Source organism: Orycteropus afer, unplaced genomic scaffold (assembly GCF_000298275.1).
Source record: "Orycteropus afer afer isolate SDZICR_OR568_19922 unplaced genomic scaffold, OryAfe1.0 scaffold00419, whole genome shotgun sequence".
Lineage (NCBI taxonomy): Eukaryota > Metazoa > Chordata > Mammalia > Tubulidentata > Orycteropodidae > Orycteropus > Orycteropus afer.
The window spans coordinates 1,520,971-1,526,815 of record NW_006922006.1 but is presented as its reverse complement, the minus strand read 5'-3'; positions in this window follow the sequence as shown (position 1 = coordinate 1,526,815).

The window sequence follows — 5,845 nt, the reverse complement described above, 5'->3', positions numbered from 1 at the left end:
TGGGTTGGGAAAGGAATTTGTCCGGGTCGGGAGCTAGTAATACAGATGGTTCTTCATATGTTTTAAAACTTTTTTTTCCCTTTATCGTTGGATTTGTGGGAGTGGAAAGTTGCAGGGAGCTTTGCAGTTTAAATAGGGGTGTTTTCTGTCCCAGAGGGTTTGTACAGCCCAGATCGGTTTCAGCCCTGCTGTTCTGGGTGGATCCCTCTTTTACTTTTCCAGGTGCGCTGGGTGGGAGCCCACTCCTGCTAGAGGTAGCCTCCCTGTTTTGCCTTATAAAAGAAAACAAATGGATCCATGTTAACTGCCTTGTGATCTCCGCCTTCCTCCTACAACTAGCTTTGATGGCAAAGATTTGTGGAGGTGTTGTATGTTGAATCTGCACTACGGTAACGTTTGGTATATGTGCTTAAAGGGATAAGGAAATTCTAATCATGGCTTTTAGTTCACCTGAGTAAAGAAGCAACACACCTGAAAGTATTTTCAACTTTGTGCTCTCTGAGGGCAGTGGATTAAATAAGGTTGGGTTAAGAGAAACCAGTTGTACAAACTTTAGTGTTTAAAATGAATTTGAGAAAGCACAGAGAGAATTTCTGTTATTAAACCAAATGGAAAGTTGTTTTTTGGAGGTGAGTTTTTTGTTTAGTTAATTTACTATGAAATCAGAAATGTATATGAGCCGAAGGCCCATAACTATGCTTTCATATCTTACATTTAATCTTATTTTAAGGCTTGTTTTTGCAAATAACATTCTTGCAAAAATTCTGAATCTAGAGAGTTATGGAGCCAACTCATCAGCAGCTGAAAAGTGCGATGTTCTTTTCCTTCTCTTTTTGAAAATGGGAATCAATCTGACAATTTTATCTGGACTAGATCCTACCCTAATTGTAACAAGATGGGCCGTAATGCTTATTAGCTTGAAACTGGCGTATATTTTTAATAATTCCCCGGTTTTTCTTCCTGCTCCTCAGTCGATTTTAGACTAGAACACTTTCTTGAAATCTTTTTAATAGAATGAGGGTAGTTCTTGAAAGGTGATTTCATCCTTGTAAGGTTGTGGTTTCAGAGGGAGCAGAACTTTGTTCCTCTTTTTAAACAATCTATGCAAAGGCTGTAGTAATTGTTTAATGCCTCAATCGTAATTATAGCAAGTGCAGTTAGGAATTAAAAGAGACAACGTGTACAATCTGTTGGGCTGGAGTTCTTGTTTAATCTGTCCCAAATTTTCTTTCACGTGTTCTCTTTGCCTTGATCAGCCTAGGGAGGTTTCTTGGTGGATCTTGGGAGGGTTGGTCATGTTGCTGCCAGAGTGTCAGTTTCCCACTCGACCTTTAGGGGGAGGGATGAGGGAATCTGAAGGAGTACAAAGGCAGTTTGCAAATAGGTTCTGGATGACTGAGTGGTGGTGATTTGGGTCTGGCTTTAAATACTGGGCTTTGTATAGCTGCAGTGAGCATCTTCGATTACTGGCGTCTGGGACCATTTTTACGAACTGAAGGCTTTGTTTTGACTGGTGGATGGTATAGAGACTTTTGGGTGATAAGATGGAAGGTTTTCCTTTTATCTCACCTCCATGAGTTCTTTCAGGAAATATAGTATGGGGTGGGGGAAAGTAGATCTTTTATTTATTTATTTTTTGTTTTGATCCTCGTTTTGCTTTTGGAGTTAAAAAATGAAGACAAATAAATATGAGTTAGCAGATTTTCTTTTCCTTGTTTGACTCCTATAGACTGTTGGTTTCTTTGTTATGTGTGTTCCAGGTGGGATGGGTCTCTTCTGAGAGATTAGAGTTCTGGTTCCTTTCTTAGGGTTACGATTATGGAGAGTCAGAGGGCCTAGAACATGATGTCTCAGCTAGCATAGAATCGGGACTATTGAAGGCCTTAAAAACAACCCGTCCAAGCAATTGCAGTCCAGCCTTAGGTTTATGAGATACTTGCTCTGTCAGCATCCCTAGATGGTGAGATAGATGGATAAAGATAAATTAAGCATAGATCACTATCAAGTGGAATAACAAAATGATTATCTCTCTATATCATTTATCCCTTTCTGTTTTGGTACCTGCTGATCACCAGTTACTAACTTACCTGCCTTTTTTTATCTTGTTACCAGCATTTTACACGACTTTTTACTTAATTCCCCACACCATTTTTTAAGAAAATTGAGCCTCCGAGAAACTAGACATTTGCTGAAAATCTCTACGAAGTCTATGGACTTAACCTCTATTATACACTGCCTTTCTCCAGAGAGAATGGATAGAACAGCCAAAACTAAAATGTTCCCTTGTTAGTCCTCACTTAGAGAGAGGACTTGTTACCCCAAGTTAGGGTGGTGGTGGTGGTGTTATGTGCCATCAAATCGGCCCCGACTCATAGCGACCCCTCCTTGGGTTTCCGAGGCAGTATCACTACGGAAGTAGATTGCCCAACCTTCCTTCCGAGGAGTGGCTGGTGGGTTTGAACCACCAGCCTTATGATTAGCAGTCAAGTGCCTTAGGCACTATGCTACCAGAGCTCCCCAAGTTAGGGTAATGTATGTGAAAGATCTAGTTTCCTTAAAGCCCATGGGAGCTAGACATGCTAGAATGGATAATACTCCGATTTTTAGAACACAGATCTTTCCATATGTATACCGTTACTGTCCTAATTTCTTTTAACTTCTTGGAAATGCCCCAAACTTCATTTGATTATCAGTGGAATTTCTTTTTTCAGAGAATTTTTAGGCATATGGTTTGGAATAATTTTGCCAACTTGCTAGGAAAGTCTTGTAGGAGGTAGTTCAAACAGTGTGTATATCACTGTATTATAGTTCTCTTACTTACTTTGACTTTTCCACTAGAATGTGAGGTGCTTGAGTATAGATACTGTCTTATCTCTGTATCTTTTTAGCACCTATTTTAGTCTCTGGTACACTAAGTGAGGAGCTAGTAGTAAGCCTAAGTTAAATAAGGCACTTAATGAAAATCAGTGAGAGATGTTTGTGGTTAAGGCTGAAAGGAAGTTGAGATTGGGAAGCAAAATTGCATAGATTAATAAATTTGTAATTTTGAAACTTATTTTAGTCTGTAGTTTCCACCTTTCTTTCACTCTTTTTCCTTTTCATTTTTGAGCAAAGATTCTGGAAATAGTTGAAATTGTAAATTTTACTTTTTCCTCAATCCTGCTTCGTTTCTGGGAAAGCAGTCCAAAGAGTAGTGTAAAACGTTAGGGTCCTAGTCAGTTCATGTCCAATAAAAGAAGCTGTCAACATACTTTACTGAATCATTCAGCCAGTGAAAACCTTAAATGTAACCATTTTCTAGGGGAGAGAGGGACTGGTCACCCAGAACATGGTAGGGTGGCAGCCTGGAAGTGTTGCTTTGAGTGCTGTGTTGTTTTTGGAAGGGTGTTTTTATTACACCTGTTAATAAAAACATAAAAAGTTTGAGATGATTATTTTGAACATCAGTATTTCAAAGAAAATGTTTGATTATTAGTGTATTTTTCCTGATTTAGCAGTGAAATTTCAGGAGATTTTGTTCACAAAGTGTATGGGAAGTTTATGAATTTAAGAACCCAAATTATTTTTCGTAGGTAGTTTAGTGTCATAGTAACGAGAAACTTGCCTAGAGGAATGAACTGTAGGTAATCAGGATGTGAATAATTAAAAATATTCTTTCATTTCATGCCAAAAGGGGTTAAATATCACATGAAGCTGAAATAAGAATTGCTCTGCTTAAATGCAGCTGTCATCGACGTTTCCAGTAGAGCATTGCTAACACCTGGCAGGGAGATCCTCAGAAGGGAAGAACAAATGTTCAGGTCAGAACTATTAGGGGAAGTAAGGGTGTGGATTGATTTGTATTTAGTTGTGTTGTATAACGTACATTTTGGAAGTAATTTTACCCCCTAATTCTGCTTGGAATTGCATGTCATTAATTATTAAACTTTCAGTGAGAATGGGGCCCAAGTTTACTGTTTTGGTCATTCCCCACACCTCCTCCCATTTCCAGGCTCCTTTTTCTCCAGTGAGCCTTTCTGTCTAATGAGTGGTATGGACAATTTGAGTGTTAGGTGTATTGGGGCATTATTATAAAGATCCAAAAAGTTTTCTTAAAGCCTTCTTTGCCAGCTTGCAATAGTTAATTTGGTCATTACTTTCACAACACATGCTCCATCATATGATGATAAAAGCAGTTTTTAACTTCTTATGTTGAAAATTTCATACTTGCAGAAAGATTGAAAGAGTAGCACAGTAACTGCTGTAGACTCTTCATGCTCGTAGACATCAGTTGTTAACATTTTACCACGCTTGCTTTATTGCTCTCTCTATTGTTTTAATCAGCATGCCAACCAAACAGGGACTTTCTAATCTGAGGGTTCCACAACTATGGAGAGCACAACAGTGGTTAAGAACATGGATGTTGGGTGTAGCCAGACTAGCTAGGTTCAGTCTTTCTCTGCTGCCTGCTAGCTGCATAACTTTGGGAAAATTATTTAATTTAATTATAATCTGTCTCATAGGATTGTTAGGAAGAGTAAATTATTTGATATATGTGAAATTCATTGAATAATGCCCAGCTCATACTACTACCTTATAACTTCTGTTTGCTATAGAAATGGATGCTTTAAGTTAATTAAGCTATCATTTGCCTGTTGGACTAAATGCCCTTTAAGATCTCTCAAAACTTGAAATTATATGGTAAATATAGACACTTACATTGCTGAATAAATGGGCTTCTTGAATATGTAAGCTAACTTTTTTAAAATGGGGAAAAATTGTCTTTGGTAATAAGCAACTTTGGGGAGTTGTATGGTCAGGGTTGTTCAAACCAAGGATAGTGTGGGAATGGATAACTTGTAATGGAGGCGTGAGTCGGGGGAAGAGGTGGCAAAACGTGACTATTTTATAGTAATTTCTTTAGAGACTTTGATACTTAGGAAAACTCCCTCAGCGACATAAGAAACAGAACTCAAGCATTCAAACTGTAAATGTTACTTAATTTCTGCAGAGAATGGACTGGAAAAGACTCTATTTGGGTTTATTATTCTTGACTTTTAACCAGATTCTATACCTGTCTGTCTCTGTCCAATGAGGATTTTATCGGATAACACTCAGTTATGAATGGTTGTAGAGGAAACAGTTATACAGAAATGAGAAATGAAAGCAGGTTTCACTGTCCTTTCCCGCTTTGTGTTCAGGAAACATTCTCTGTTTGCAGGCCTTATTTATGGACATCTGTAACTCGAACATACAGACATTTTGAGTTTATGAATGCTCCCTGTGAGGAGGGTACTTCTAAGAAAGGGATCCGCTCCTTCTATGTGGAAAACCTAAACCATGTCCTGTGGGAAATTAATATGTGTTAGATGCAGCTTTGCCTGGAAACTTGTTGGTTTCTTCCAGTCCGCCTTTTTGTTCCCCTTTTATATTAAATAACCCATGAAACTAATGTTCTGAATTAGCATTTAAACACATTTCCATTGGCATTCCATAGCCTCCTACCATAGACTCCCCTGGACAACTCCACACCTTTTGTTACCCACGTTTCACTCGCTGATTTTCCTACATTTTCAGTCCTTTCCACTCGCTTGCCTGTTTTCTGTGATGTCTCCCTTTGCCTCTCTCTGCCCGGCTTTGTCTTCTGTCCTTTTTCTCCTTTAGGTTGATGGATATTGCTTTGCCTTGCTAACACAATTATGGAAGATGTTTCTGATTCTTATTTTAGAATAAATCACAATCATGTGCTAAAGGTATAAGAATTAGGATACTGCTTCTGGTTTATGTCAGTTAGATCTAGATTAGGATTACAATTGTAATTCAAGAAGATTGAGCCCATCTGGTAATTCAAATTGGTTTTTATCTT